Below are 16,107 nucleotides of genomic sequence, written 5' to 3'. Positions count from 1 at the left end.
CTACTACTGGGCTGCTCAACTAAGAGTTCTTATATTATGGATTACTAAAGATAAAGATGCAGTATGGGTGAAGATGGAGCAAAAGGCACGCCCTAATGTGTCTTTGGAATCACTGCCATTTGTAACCCGGTCAGAGCAAACGAAGCTTAAAATCAACAACGATTTGATAATAGAACAATGAAAATATGGTCGACAATACAAAAGAAATTAAATATGTCAAGCTCTGTAAGCAACAAAACTAGCCAAAAACCCAGACTTTGTATAAATATTATAAATATAAATATTTACAACTGAGACACTATCTCCAGAAACATAGTGAATGGGAAAGAATAAGCAAAGACCCAAACAAGGTTGAAGAATTGTTCATGTCATCTTCAGAGGTAGAATCCAAAAAAGGGCTGATTTCAAAAATATATAAGGCACTACAATATGAATAATGACAATAACATGTATGTTAAAGAGAGATGAGAATTGGAAGCAAATGTCATAATAACAGATGATGATTGAGAGGAAACATTCAGATCTGGACATAAATTAACAAACAGTCCAACATGGAGGGAGTTCGATTGGAAGGTGAAGATGCATTACACCCCATCTGTCATCGCAAAATATAGCAAAACATCTGATCGGTGTTGGAGGAACTGTGGCATAGTGGGTGACTTCACTCATATATTTTGGGATTGCCAGAAGATCATGGAGTTTTGGAGTTGTGTGAAAGCAGAACTAAGAAGAACTCTGGGTGTTGATCTCCTTATTAATATGGCTATGCCTCTTGTTTTCAAATTAAATTTAGAATGAAAGGCCTGACCAATCCACGGCCTGCTCAACTTCCAGTGATCAGAGTTTTGTAAATGTGTCTCCTGGAGGAACATTATGTCGGCATTGAGGCTCTTGATATGTGTCATGATTTTAGTTCTCTTCACTGTAGTATTTAACTCACCAGTATTTAAGGAGACCATCCTCACCACCTGTCCATCCGCCACCCCTCACTGGTTACATCAGCCATGACACAGCACAGGGCAGCAAAAGTTTCTGGTCAATTCTAAGATGCGAGCAGTAAAAGATAAGTAAAATTCAGCGAGTGTATGAGAAATATAGTACAGTAACAACAAAAATAACATAATAAAATAAATATCACACAATGATAAGTCAACAAAGACGTCCCCCCTGCCCTACACACCCATGAAGCTGTGACTTCCTTCCAGCTTCAACTCTCCCTCCCAGAAGAACTTCATCTTTGGAAAAAACAATCCTCCCATCCCTCCTTACCCACATTTCCCACATCCCTTAACAAAACCATGTAAATCAAAGCAAAAGATGTGTACTTCCCTTTCTGCATCCTCATTCTTTCAGGATTCATCTAAGATTCCACAACTCATAAACTGGAAAAGTCAGAAATGTAAACCTATAATCCTCAGAGCAAAATATGAAATATTACTCTACCACCTGCGCAGCTCTGTTGTGAGAGAGAGAGCAGCGTGTGTGTGTGTGAGACAGAGCGAGCGCAAGTTGTCCGAGCGACCCTGAATGCAGCAGGAGCGAGTGAAGACCATAGACTGTATATAAAGATGGACGTAGCATCTGGATCCAAAAATGAAGCCCACCCGGAAGTGTCAAAAACTTGCAATATCACGCCGTCCGCTTATACTTTGTTTGTGTCACATATCTTGTCATACATGTATCCAAATGTGTGTTGTACTTTCCTTGCTTTCCCACCCCTCCCTCTCCTCCCATCCCTCCCCCTTGCCCTCCTCTGTCCCTCTCAACCCGCCCAGCCAGCAGGCAGATGGGTCCCCCCTATATAGAGCCGGGTTCTGCTCGAGGTTTTTTCCCTGTTAAAAGGGTGTTTTCCTTGCCACTGTCGCCTTTGGGCTTGCTCTGGGGGTCAGGCATATAGGTTCTGTAAAGCGTCTTGAGACAATTTGACTGTAATTGATGCTATATAAATAAAATTGAATTGAATTGAATTGAAAAAGCTTTTGCTCCATAGACCCCAATTCATCACCGGAAAAAATAAAATTTGATAGACTGATTTTCTACAGCTCAGGATTTTTTTCCCGTTAGTTTTCATAGTCAAAATGAGAGATCAGGTGGCCGATCTTTAAATAAATCAATACTGAATTTTAAATAAATCGTTAAAGTTGGTGGAGCCAGGGGGCTTTTTTATACTTGATAGACAGTCTTGTCTGGAATGATTGACAGATCCTTTAGGGCAGGGGTCGGCAACCTTTAACACTCAAAGAGCCATTTCGACCCGTTTCCCACAGAAAAGAAAACACCGGGAGCCGCAAAATCCTTTTGGCATTTAAAATGAAGACAACACTGCATATATGGCTTTTTTACCTCTATACCTTTGTTAATCAGTCGTGATTAATTAATTACAAAGCCTCTAATTAGATAGATTCCTTTTTTTAATTGTGTCCTTCCACTAATATTTATCTTACTTGGTTAATGTCATTTTTGCTCCTGGACCTCATATGTTACGTAATGTTAGCTAGAAATCAATATTTTGTGAATGTCTATTTAACTTGTAAAATCTATTTATCCTAAGCTAATAACTTTTCTCCGGTAAGTCGCTGCCCTATTTTCCAAGACGACACTCTGACTCTCAGACCAGCTGCCGTGTTCTTGCGAGTAACGTGTATTACCCTATCATGAGTACTTTTGACTCAAAGACCTGTCTTTCTTGGAGTGGAGCTTTAATATACAGGCTTGCCATTCTTGAGTACAAAACGATGTGAAACTACAGGTGTTGCTTCTCCAGGAGTAAAATAAAAAAAAAGGCATGAAACGTCTGGTAATCTGAAGCTCCGTGTTGTTTCTCTGCATCAATTTGCGCTCTCATGTCAGAGGAGAAAACCCCAGCAACACATCCGGTGGAATGACACGGCAAAATAAGAGCGGTAATTTCACAATAAAACTCTACATTAAAATGCATTGAAACGCGCCTGAAAGGCAGAACAATTTATTTTCCAAAGTTACAGGGAGCCACAACAGAGGGCTGAAAGAGCCGCATGCGGCTCCGGAGCCGCGGGTTGCCGACCCCTGCTTTAGGGTGAACAGATGCCTCTGCGGTAAAATGTGGGCGGGATAAGAGAGTCTTCAACTCTCAGTTTGGCCCACCCATAGACTGGTCCTGCCCCTAGTTGCTCTCTGGCCCAGCCTGTTTGATGACGCTTTTTACGTCACTGGCTCCAAAAAATCCAAAATGGCGACCAGGAAGTAGCAAAATCCGGGCTTCATTTTCTAGGCGTTGAAACCAACGGGTGACGTCACGGTTAGTTCACGCCTGGTGAAGACGAGAACTGGTTAATGAGCTCGACACACGGGGAGCAACAGTTGAGGGGGAAAATGCGAAAGTCATCGCAACAGGAGATAAATTCAACACACGGCACGCTGTGCAAAAGCACAGATAGCTTGTCTCCCTCACTTCTGATTGGCTGTGAAATTGGAAGGATTTTTTTACGATTTCAAAGAGTTTCATGACAGAAAAGCATAAAGATGATGAGCCAGAAGATATTGCTTGATTTAGCCGAAATTTTACTATTGACATTGTTATGTTTGCTGGTTATACAAGAAGAACTCCCGCTATTAGCTTAACTTCTTAACTTCTTTATTTTCACCATGCTTGCTCAGGGAGACGACAACAGATAACCGCGTAGCGGTTCTTCTTCTACCTGTATACCAGTGCCCCATGCTATAAGTTGTTAGAAACCACTACTGACACCCTGTGGTATAAAGTGGCATGACAGTTGATCATCACATCCCCTTTTCTTTGAGGTAAATGAGAAAAAAAACAAAACAAAACAAGGCAACAGTGTCAGTAGCCCTTACTTAGGGCTACTAAGTAGCATAGCCCTAATCTTCTTTCAAACAGTTAAAATACTCTCACAGTATACATATGCTCAGCACATATCATAACTCGAACCATGCTATTTAAAACATGAACATTGCATTTCTTTCTTTTTTTTAAAACAGTCAATGCTTTACAAGTTCAGTCTCTCAGGCTTTTTGGTCTCTCTTGTAGACCTCAGCACAGGTACACTTGATGTGTGTGCATTGTTACAGCCTGTCGAAGGTGAAACAATGGACTTCGATTCTGTGTGGGATTTACAAAGTTTTTGGACAGTCTCTTGTGTTTTAATAACCTGGCAATAGCCAGATTAATAATTGTGTAGTGCTTGATAGTACTCCACAATATCAATCTGGGACCGCTCCATGTAAATCCGTTCGGAGGAAAGAGGCACGGATTGGACAATGCAACAGTATGTCCCGCCTCTGACAGGTTTGTTTTTAGCCAATCGCGGGATCTTCACAACGAGCGGAGCCAATTGTTAGATTAAACTCTTACCAAAACCCGTTGGTAAAAAAGCACAAACATCTTTACCATCCAGAAATGCGCAAAGAGCCTCTCGTTCTTCCTTCAAAGAAGCGATACGAGATTCGGCTAAAACTGACTTAATAGCAGCATCTATACGATCGTTGTCCTCCGTTGCCATGTTTGTTTTGACCTACTGGCGCTTGGTGTCGTCTAGAGTGCTGTCGTCTTCACACCCGGATATCCCGCCCCACACACGAATACTGTGATTGGCCCATGCCAACTTGGCTCTGTCCGAACAGTGAAAGCGGGAGCGGTACAAGATGCTTTCTTGAGAGATTTGTGAACTCACAAATATCGCGAGAAATCAACTTGCTGGCAAGGTTAGTGTTTTAAGAAGACTGCGGCGATTGCGTCTAAAGATTTATCCATCTTCTGTCCTCACAGTAAATGAACGTGGAGCTACTTCTTGAAGAACAGTGGCTTTTGTCCTCCAGCCATCAGGATTCTCGATCCTGACTGTGTCGTTTGTTGACAGCAGTGGAAGCTGTTTAACTGTCCTGTCATAAAATGACTTCTGCTTCATCTTGCAATGTTGTAGCCTTCAGTTTGAGATTTGGACATTTCTTTTGCTTCATGAAGCTTGGCAATGTGGTATGTAGCTTTCGATTCATTAACAGTTCAGCAGGTGACAGTCCGCACTCCAGTGGTGATGCTCTGTAGCTTAATAGAGCAAAGTAGGGATCCGAGTCACTGTCAGCGGCTTTCTTCAGCAGCTGTTTGAGAATATGAACTCCTTTTTCGGCTTTCCCATTCGATTGTGCATACAGTGGACTAGATGTCACGTGCTTGAAGTCATACTGCTCTGCAAAACTCTGTCATTCTCCACTGATGAAACATGGCCCATTGTCACTCACAACCATGTTTGGTATGCCATGTCTGGCAAAGATGGATTTTACATGTGTTGTGACACAGTTTGAAGATGTGCTTGTTAGCATTGTGATTTCAGGGAAATTAGAGTAATAGTCAATGATAAACAAATAGTCTTTTCCTTTAAGATGAAACAAATCAACTCCAACTTTCTGCCATGGTGCTGTTGGCATTTCAGCTACCACCATCGGCTCTTTGGTTTGCTTTTTTCCTGTGTTTCTGGCTTGCTTCACATCTGCTTACCAGTTTCTCAATGTCTTTGTTGATTGCGGGACATGTCCCTTGCCCTCCTTTTGCACTTCTCGACACCAAGATGACCCTCATGGACCCTGTGCAGTATGTCATCTCTCACCTTTTGTGGAATAACAATTCTGTTTTGTTTTAGCAACAGTCCATCAACCACACTCAGTTCACCTCTAATGTGACAGAACTGTGGACAGGAACCCACAGGCCATCCATTTTTTATGTTCCCAATGACACATTGCAGTTCTATGTCTTTTTCTGTTTCATTAGCTATTAGTTTAGATTTGGTGTCTGAAACAGGAAGAGCAGAGAACACCATGTTTACATGACATTGAACTTCCTCCTCAGTTGTACTCACTGTGCTCCATGTAGGTGCTCGTGAGAGTGCATCAGCCATCATCAGGTGTTTTCCTGGTGTGTAGATGAGTTTAAAGTAATATCTCTGTATTTTCATCATCATACGCAGCCCGATCTCACGAGGATTCGTGAAACTGTCACGTAAGTTTTAGTTTCGGTTTCGTGCGCACCAACACGATTTCGTCATGTTTTTCGTGCCGCTCACCACGAAATGCGCACCAATGTATTTTAAACGGCGGACTTTTCGTGCCACTCAGAACGTATTTCAAAAGAATGTGTATATTATATTTTTAATGTAAAACCGTGGCGAATCCAACGCTATATTTTGCATGACATCGTTCCTAAACATAACCCTAACCATAACCATAACCATAACCTAACCATAAGCCGGTGGTACACTTACCAATTTGCATAGGAATTTCAAGAATGTCCGGCGGCCGGCGGCCGCAAACGCAATCACACAAGCAGTATACGCCGATGGACAGCTTAGATCGTCATGAATCCGCCGGTATAAACCACTTTCAGATGTGATTACCACAGCGAAAAACATTTCGTGGTGAGCGGCACGAAAAACATGACGAAATCGTGTTGGTGCGCACGAAACCGAAACTAAAACTTACGTGACAGTTTCACGAATCCCCGTGAGACCGGGTTGTCATACGCTGAATCCTTGGTGACATCTCGTTCAAGTTCTTTTTGATGATGCTACTAGTGGATGGTGGTCTGTTTCAACAGTGAAAGAGGGCAGGCCATAAATGTAACTGTGGAACCTCTCCATTACAAACACTAGCCCAAGGCACTCTTTTTCAATTTGAGCATATCGACACTCAGTCTCTGTCATAGATCTGGATGCATAAGCCACTGGCTTCCAATGCTCATCTTCAGCTTGTAAGAGTACTGCTCCAATGCCATCTTTTGATGCATCTGTTGACACTTTTATCCTCTTCGTTGGGTCATAGAATGTCAACACAGTTGTCAGTGTCTCTTTTAACTTTTGCCACTCGTTCTCATGTCTGGCTGTCCACTTGAACTCATTTTCTTATGCAGAAGTTCACGTATGCATGATGTCTTTGCAGACAGGTTAGGAACAAATTTGCTGATGAAATTGATGCGTAGCACTCCAGTTTTATCTGGAGGGCTTCGCATGTTGCTCATGGCATTAACCTTATCCTGGTCGGCTTGAATGCCTTGTGCTGAGAGCTTATCTCCCAGAAAGACTATTTCTTGTGCTCCAAACTGACATTTGCTTTTGTTGCGCTTTAGTCCATATTTGCGTACATGCTCGAGTACTCTGGTCAGCCTTTCATTGTGTTCTTGGGTAGTGGAGCCCCAGATGATAATGTAATCAACATAAACCCGAACTCCATCCAGTCCCTCAATGATGTGTTCCATTGTTCTATGAAACACTTCGGATGCTGAGATAATTCCAAAATGTAGTCTCAGGAAGCAGTATCTACCAAAAGGTGTGTTAAATGTGCAGTATTTAGTCCTGCTTTCATCTAGTTTAAGCTGCCAGAAGCCTTGTGATGCATCTAGCTTTGAGAAGTATTTGGCACCTGCCATCTCACTTGTGATTTCTTCACGTTTTGGTATTTGGTCGTGTTCACGTTTTATGTTCTCATTTAGATCTTTTGGATCCATACATATTCTCAGGTCGCCATTCTTTTTGTGCACACCATAGAGTTGACTAGGCATGTTACGATATGAAAATTTGATATCACGATAATTGTGATCAAAATTATCACGGTTATCGATATTATCACGGTATTGTGAAATATGTTCAAAATGTTTAAAAAGTACTCATAGGCACACTTAAATCAATGAACAACGTTTTTATTTTAGAAAAAACAATCAAAATATGAGCTTAAACCTTAAATAACATATTAAAAAGCTTAAAAAAATTAAAGAGGGGACCTTAAAAGAGCCAGGAGGTAGTCCGTTTGCTTGAAAGCAACATTAGGAATAAAAAAGTACAACAAAAAAAGTAAGGTGCCACTGCTTCATAAAGATTAACAAATAAATAAAATTAAAATAAAATTACATTCTTTATATTGTGCAAATTGTAACTATCTTCACATTCAGTGCTCAGAAAGATCTAGTCTTACAAATATAATATACAATAACACTACTACATAAAACAAAGTAAAAATGATTTCGTGAAGGAACTTTATAGTGAGGCACAGCAACCTTCATCAGCTTCAAAAATCCAGGCCTCTCAACAGTTTGAAATGGCATGTCTTTTGCAATAAAATATGAGATAGCTGCTGTGAGGCCTTTGGCATGTTTCGATGTCGGTGCATAAGCAGCCTTCCTTTCAAACGCCTGGGTTATTGTTTGTGCCACTGTGACCGAAGAAGTAGAAGCTGTTGGAGGATTTGTCCTGGTTCTGTCCACTACACGCCCTCTCTGTAAATAAGAGGAAAGCAAATTTATAATGGTTATTATTAAATAATTATTATTCATCATCACACACGCGCACGCACACACACACACACACACCCCTCCCTAACCACCCACACTATGTAACGCTGTCTTCTGAACATTAACCGGACTTTCTGTCGGCAACAACGGTGCATTTAGCTTTAGCCACGGAGCTAGTATTGTGCCGGAGCAGAAACGAGACGAACAAGCAGAGTTTCCACGGTTCCCTAAGTCCCACATGCATTCATTCCAAGTTAACTTACCTTTAACTCGCTGCACAGTTGCGGGTGGTGGTCCCGTAGATGAGCCAGCATGTTGGACGTGTTTCCACTCTTTGCCGATATTTTCTTGTGGCATTTTCGGCAGACTGGGTTGCTTTCTTCCACCAGTCTCCCTTGCGCGTCTTTATAAAATCCGAAGTACGCCCAGACTTCGGACTTGGTACGTTTGGACGGTGAAAAAATCTCTCCACTGCCGGTGTCCTCCGCCATATTTACGAGTTGTTTACTGTGCAGTGCGCATGCGCGCTGGGCGCATGGATCCGATCGGCTGCCTGCCACTGCACTTCTCACAACAGTAGTAGGCCTATTCCTGAGATTTTCCGGATTGTGGCAATCAGACACGGTTTAACGGTAATTAAAATTTGAAACGGTAGTACTAACCGTCAGACATTTTACCGCGGTTTATCATTTTAACCGGTAATCGTTACATCCCTAGAGTTGACCCAATCGGTTGGTTCCTCTACCTTCCTTATCACACCCAGCATTGTCATCCTGTCCAGTTCTTTCTTTAAACGGTGCTTCAGTGGTGCTGGAACTCTGCGTGCAGCATGCACAACTGGCTGTGCATTTTCTTTTAGTTGGATTTTGTATGTGAATGGCAGCTCACCACAACCTCTAAAATATCTGCAAAGTTCTGTATTATGGAGTCAACACTCTCATTTGGCGTGCTTGTTGTGTTGATGCGGTATACTCTCTTCACCAGTCCCAAATCCTCACAAGCTTTATCACCCAGCAGTGAATCATGTCTTTCAGCAATGACAGAGAAGAACACGTGGTGCACTTTTCTTTTTACAGTCACTTTCAGCTTACATGTGCCTATACACTCTATATTCTGTCCTTTGTAGTCTTTCAGCTCTGTCATTGCATTATGTATTTTTGGTTTATGTTTCATTTTTTTTATGTCTTTTGCACTGATCAAGTTTGCTTTTGAACCAGTGTCCAATTTCATTGTGATTATAGTCAGATTTTTTTTGCAGTGGTGCTGTCCATTTATCCTTTGTGACTGCATTTATTTCCTTTTGTGGCTCATTTTCACACTTCACCATGCCAACAAAAAACATGTCACTCAAATCAGTGTCCTCCACTGTGTGTGCTGATTTTGCTGTCTTCCCCTCTTTCCGTCTTGAGAAGCACTGCTTAGCAAAGTGGTTCTTGCCCTGGCACTGAGAGCATTGCTTACCAAAGACTGGACACCGTTTTGGCTTGTGTCGGGAGCCACAGCGCTTGCAATCATACATCTGTTCCTCCGTCGTGTGCGCAGTGTGGGTCTGTGTGGGTCTCCATCCCTCACTGGAAACTGCACCGACAATCGCACCACCACTCACATGAAATATATTTCATTTTGGTTGATGGCTATGACTGGCATTTATATTGTCAGTGACAATTTTGTGGTATTTTCTAAGATTCACAAGCGTCATGGTACTTGTGTCCAAACTTATGGCCATGGCTGTATACAACCAATCAGCGCAACGAATAGGCTCCTAGAGCGCCGGAAATCAGAGGATGCGGTTGTTCGGTGAAGCATTATTTATACAGTCAATGGGTGAAGCTCAAGTATATTACAGACATGTTAACAGAAAGATTATTCAGAGTCGGAGCTAATGGAGCTCAACGACTGTTGTCGTTTTTGTTGTCGACCCTGGCAGAGAATTAAATTTGTTGCTGTGGGTTGTCTAGCGCGGCTAGGCTAGTTGTTTCCGGTTGTTTCTGTCAGAATCGTCGTAACTTAGTTACGCCCGTCTTCTGACTCTACACTTCATGGTGATTCGTCCGGCCAGTTTTAGGAGCATCCAACCTCGAGCCTTATGGAGGGTAACTAGACCCACCCTGGCAGAGAATTAAATTTGTTGCCGTGGGTTGTCTAACGCGGCTAGGCTAGTATTCCGGTGTTGCCGACTCTGCTATTTGGTTTGGTAAATTAAGTGCGCCCCCGCAAGAGAAAAATTCACCAGCTGCCACTCCATTATGGTGGACCTTAGCAACACTCACATGACCCGTGGATGTTCTGGTTGAAGTTTAATTCCTAATGAAAACATTTTCATTGTGTTTTTTGTAACTTAAATATGACAGTCAGCGTCAAGGATGCAGAGGAGAAGGATGACCACATTCACATGCCTCCACGTTGTGATGTGGAAACTCAGTGGGAGGACCTGTCTGTCTCTGAACACAGCTATGCTGCAAGATCATCACCCTATCTGAAGCCCCTTTTATCTGACAGCTTTACAATATAATTGCAATAAACCTAAAAATTTCTGACCTGTTTGTAAATTGTTTGTTATTACCAAATGTTATCAATGTGTTTATGTTACAAATACTTATTTTTTAAAACACTTACTGCTGTAATGACTGAGTGTGACCTTAAGTGTAGTCGCTTTGAGCCAAGTAGGCTATGAGCCGAAGCCAAAAAAACGTGTTATTCATTGATCCCCGCTGCATAAGGAGGAATATTTTTCACAGCAGACAGATAAAATTATAAAATAAAATTATTCTAAGCCTAATGAGGTTGACATCTATGAGCCAATTAAAAAAAATGAAGCTCAAGACCTTCAAAGACACAGCAGCATCATCTGTAACAAAAGGAAAAGACAGAGACATTATCCTTAAAACTGACATTGATCTATTTGCCAGACTAATTTTAGTTGGATCTGCGAGAAAAATTGATTTAAGCGAGATGCTTGTGTACAGTTTGGGGCCCTTACCTGCATCACTAGCACATTATGATGGCTCCCTCATGAAAACTGACAAGGCCAAGCTAATGCACTTTCTGGAAGCATCTGTAAATACTCCAGCAACTGTGGAGAGCGTTCCTGAAGGCTCAGCCTGGGTCTTTGATGCAATGGCTCTTGTGCAAGCTCTGAAACCAAAAGCAACATTTGGGATGTTTGCTGACAGCGCTTTGTGGTATATTGTCAACACAGCTAAAACAAGCAAGTCAAAGACAATACATTTTGTACCAGACACCTACAAGGTTATGAGCATTAAAAATGCTGAACGAGGTCGGCGTGCTGTGAAGGGTGCATTACTGACAAAAATATATTCTGCAGACCAGAAGACTCCAAAGCAGTGGGGCAAGTTTTTGTCATGTGGGGAAAACAAGGAAAACCTGCTACAATTCTTTTTTGACCGGTGGTGCCAAACTGGTAGGGATGTGATTGAAGATCTCACACTGATTGTTGGTCATGGAGAAGAGTGTCATGCTCTGCAAAAAAACAAAATGACAGGTGAGCTTGAAGTCACTCCAGTACCAGCACTGTTTACAACACAGGAAGAGGCTGACACCAGACTCCTGCTACACTGTGCACATGCTGCCAATTTTAGCAGACATATTGTCATCAAAAGTCCTGACACTGATGTGTTAATGTTGGCCCTTTCGTTGCACAAAAAGGTCGGAGCTCACTTGTTTTTTAACACTGGAAGAGGAGTCAATGCCTGCACACTTGATCTCCAGCATATCCATGACCATCTGGGAGAAGAGATGTGTGATGCACTGATTGGTCTCCACTGCTTCTCTGGCTGTGTCAGTTCTATGTATGGAATCGGAAAGGTCAAGGCAGTCAAGACACTTCTGTCCAATCATGAACACTGTGCCACATTCAGACAGTTGGGCACAAGTTTTGACATCCCGCAAGAGCTGTACAATGCAACTGAAGCATTCACCTGTGAGCTCTATGACCACAAGGACCTTACAGAAGTCAATAGAGCAAGGTGGCAAATGTTCAAAACAGGAAAATGTTTTGAACAAAGTCTTCCTCCAAATAAAGACTCCCTACATTTGCACATTCAGCGTGCAAATTACCAGGCAGCGATATACAGGAGAAGCCTAGAAAGCCAGCCAGACATCCCAACACCAACACAACATGGATGGAGGATTGAAGAAGAATCCTTTGTGATCCATTGGATGACACTTCCACCAGCACCGAAAAGTGTTTTGGAGCTAGTGCATTGCCAGTGCAAAGCACTAAAATGTGTGCAGGGGCAACACAGTCTCACGGGGATTCGTGAAACTGTCACGTCAGTTTTTGTTTCAGTTTCGTGCGCACCAACACGATGTCGTCATGTTTTTCGTGCCGCTCACCACGAGCGAAACCCGCTGTGGTAATCACATCTGAAAGTGGTTTATACCGGCGGATTCATGACGATTTAAGCTGTCCATCGGCGTTTGCGGCCGCCGCCGCCGCCGCGGCTGTATTTCTGGCGGCCGCAATGGCGGCCGCGGTGGCGGCCGCAAACGCCGATGGACAGCTTAAATCGTCATGAATCCGCCGAATTTGCATAGGAATTTAAAGAATGTCCGGTGGCCGAAGCGGCGGCAGCAGCGGCGGCCGCAAACGCCGATGGACAGCTTAGATCGTCATGAATCCGCCGGTATAAACCACTTTCAGATATGATTACCACAGCGGGTTTCGCTCGTGGTGAGCGGCACGAAAAACATGACGACATCGTGTTGGTGCGCACGAAACCGAAACAAAAACTGACGTGACAGTTTCACGAATCCCCGTGAGACCGGGCTGGCAGGGGAGATGCACATGCAAACAGCACCAGCTACCATGCATGTATACCATGTGTGCATGTATTGACTGCTCCAATTCTGCAGGACACAAAACATAAGAGAAAAAAGAGAGCAAGCTTTATGGGCATGCTTATGCCAAATTTGTGGCTTTCATAGAACTTTTTTGTATAAAGTTCATCTTGTTCAAGTAAATTTGTTTTTCTGGTGTCAGTTCATTTAACGTCCATATGATAACCTACGCTTGTATATCCTAGTCACGGATGCACAACAACTGAAGCTCTAACAAAACTCTAACAAACTTCATCTCAAAAAAATAGAAATTAATTTAATATGTATCAATAGCAAAGCTGATCAGATCGGGAAATCTAACGTGTTTGACATCTAATTATCTGCAGGTGTTGTTCCTGGTGGATCTTGACATGCTACCTGTAGCGACATTACGTTTCATTAAACATAAGCTTCGTTTGCACCCATTGCATAAACTTTTCATAGTAAAAATATGACATGATAATAGAGTAATTAATAATATCTGACCTTTTTCTCGTTTAAACGTGTTGGACATCTAGTTACTGCCGCTTGTTAGCTTACTGCAGCTGTTGTTCCTGGTGACTGGTGACATGCTACCTGCAGCGACGTTACGTTTCATTAAACATTAACATTAATTTCGGCATTACAATGTGCCGTCAATATGCTTCGTTTGCACCCATTGCATCAATTTCTCATAATAATCAAAAGTTTTCACATGGCAATCGAGTAATAATATAATATCTTACCTTTCCTTCGTTTGCTCTCATCCCGTCTTAACCATTCTCCACAAGAAGTTGTGTTATGGCTTTACCAGAAGTACGAGGAATCTGATTGGCCAACTGAAGTCCACAAAGTAGTAACAAGAGCTCTCATTGGTTTGTGGTTGCTGGAGCTAACAGCATATCCATTAGCTCGTGTGACGAATATATCAACGTTATTTATAAAAATGTGCAACTTTTGAGGTTGGAAACATTAACTTATATGTTATATGATAATTTATCTACACAATACTAAAAAATCAGAAAATTACCGGCAGGGGATCAATTGTTTCGTAAACGAAAGCAGATAGACGTACTTGGCCCATCGCCAAAAGGTTCCTGTGAGTCCCCACATTCCAGAGCCGTTGTTCATCCGTGCAGGATATGCCAGTTACCACACTGGGGAAAGCATTTTCAACCTGTCATCAGAAATGATTATTTGATTAGTTTATACTGGTGATATAAAAGAAGACAATTTGAACTTTAACAACGGTCTTCGATGAAAACTATTGGGTCATTCCATCTCAAGTCAACAAATGGCTCCAGCAGCACCATTTCTGATTTGCATTATATTCAGTTTCAGTGTGCCATTAGGTCCCAAAAGAAGATAGCAAACAGGTTTTTGGTCATATGTGTACACATTTTGCTTTTACACCCAATTATAAGGGGGTAGGTTTCGGCCTAAATCTGATAGCCGTCATTCAGGTACATACTTCAGAGGTCCATAATTCTTGAAATGTGCAAGCTAGAAGCATGAAATTCACAGGAACATTTCATTTTTCACTGCTAGTTGCAAAACAATCATGTTTTTAGCCCTAGTCTGAGTGTGAAAAATTTTATGGAGGGTGGAATTCTAAAGGTAAGACCCTTTAGTATGGGTCTTTACTGACATGCTAAAACCACTGTTGAAGTACTCAGCTGTTTAGTGTGGCTGCAGGACCTACTTTAATTAGGGGCGAATCTGAAATTTTATGAAATACAACCACATTTTTCACCATGTGTGATAAATAGCACCACTCTGAAACTTTTTGCAAAGAATCTTTGTGTACTAGTTGTCAAAACTTCAAAATATTGAATTGGTGTTCTGTCACCTTCATATTGAAAATCTAGGCCAAAAGGAGGCCTAAAATGCCCTCGGCCATCATTTTTGCCAGATTTAGGGCAAAGAAAGTGTCATAGGCCCTTAGAGGATACAGGTTTCTTTGTTGTTTATATATGATAAGATGGTTGCAACACTCCATCTAAGCCTATATGGAGATAGTTTGAAATACTGTACTCACTGACTCTAGCCTGTTAGTTTTGGAAAGGTTGCTCCTCAGACTGTCCAGGAGCTCAGTGATACCCTGGTCCAGCTCTGGCAGGAGATACCCCAGGACACCATCCGTCGTCTCATTCAGAGCTTGTCCCGGCATCGTCAGTCATGCATACAAGCACATGGAGGCCATACAAACTACCAAATACCATTTTGAGTTGCTGCCAAGGAATTTCAGCAAGATGGACTAGCCTGCCACATCAGTTTTTCACATAGATTTTGGGGTGTCTTGAATTTAGCCCTCCTGGGGGTTGAAAATTTTCATTTCCATCAAACAATGTGGCATCTTTTCATTCCCAACACATTATCCAGTCCATAATCAATGAAAATATCCAGTTTGTTTTTTCCCCACATTAAAATGTGTTGTCAAAGTGTTCCTTTAATTTTTTTGAGGAGGATTCTGGGAGGATATTGTTCCAGTCTACACTGCAGGAATATGCTCTACAACATGCGAATCAGTCATTAAACAACGTTAATCATTAGAGAGTAGATTCACTGTTTCTCCAGTTTAACTTGAGACTCTGCAGATATTCAGGACTAACACAGAACCTTAACATTTTAATCACATTTAGGTTTTCTAAACGTTACATTAATGTGAACCAGTGTCTCTACTGACAGTTTTATGAACTAAATGCACCACATTACACTAACACACTTCAGCTGTTTACGTGACACAGAATACAAACATCGTTAGCTTAATGCTACATTAGCTTTAATAAGGCTATGACGGAGCAGTTAGCGTTACTAATTCACATTAAAGCTAATATTTACTGGATGCTAACTCTTTTCTCTGGTCAACACACACACAAATTGTCAAGAATCGAATTGGGCGGACTCGAGCAGAGAGCACACTACCAAGGCTGGAGGAACTAAGTGATGTTTTATTGTACAAATATGAATAATGGCAGAGAATGAGAGGTACCAGGGTGTGCAGGAACGGGTGGAGATGG

At 42.0% G+C, this 16,107-nt stretch overlaps 2 long non-coding RNA genes across 2 annotated transcripts in view; one reads left to right on the top strand and one right to left on the bottom strand.

Annotated features, from left to right (window-relative positions):
• The window catches only part of LOC127533185 (uncharacterized), a 187,477-nt gene that overhangs the window by 126,608 nt on the left and 44,762 nt on the right, over window positions 1–16,107 (top strand). The gene's annotated exons all lie outside the window — the stretch shown is intronic.
• Window positions 7,666–8,789, bottom strand: LOC127533183 (uncharacterized). The gene is made up of 2 exons (XR_007940956.1): window positions 8,533–8,789; window positions 7,666–8,254 (listed from the first exon to the last, which is right to left on the bottom strand). It is a non-coding gene; the product is annotated as an uncharacterized LOC127533183 (long non-coding RNA).

This window comes from Acanthochromis polyacanthus, chromosome 3 (genome assembly GCF_021347895.1).
Source record: "Acanthochromis polyacanthus isolate Apoly-LR-REF ecotype Palm Island chromosome 3, KAUST_Apoly_ChrSc, whole genome shotgun sequence".
NCBI lineage: Eukaryota > Metazoa > Chordata > Actinopteri > Pomacentridae > Acanthochromis > Acanthochromis polyacanthus.
The sequence above is the reverse complement of the archived record's forward strand: the minus strand, read 5'-3'. Positions and strand labels throughout refer to the sequence as shown.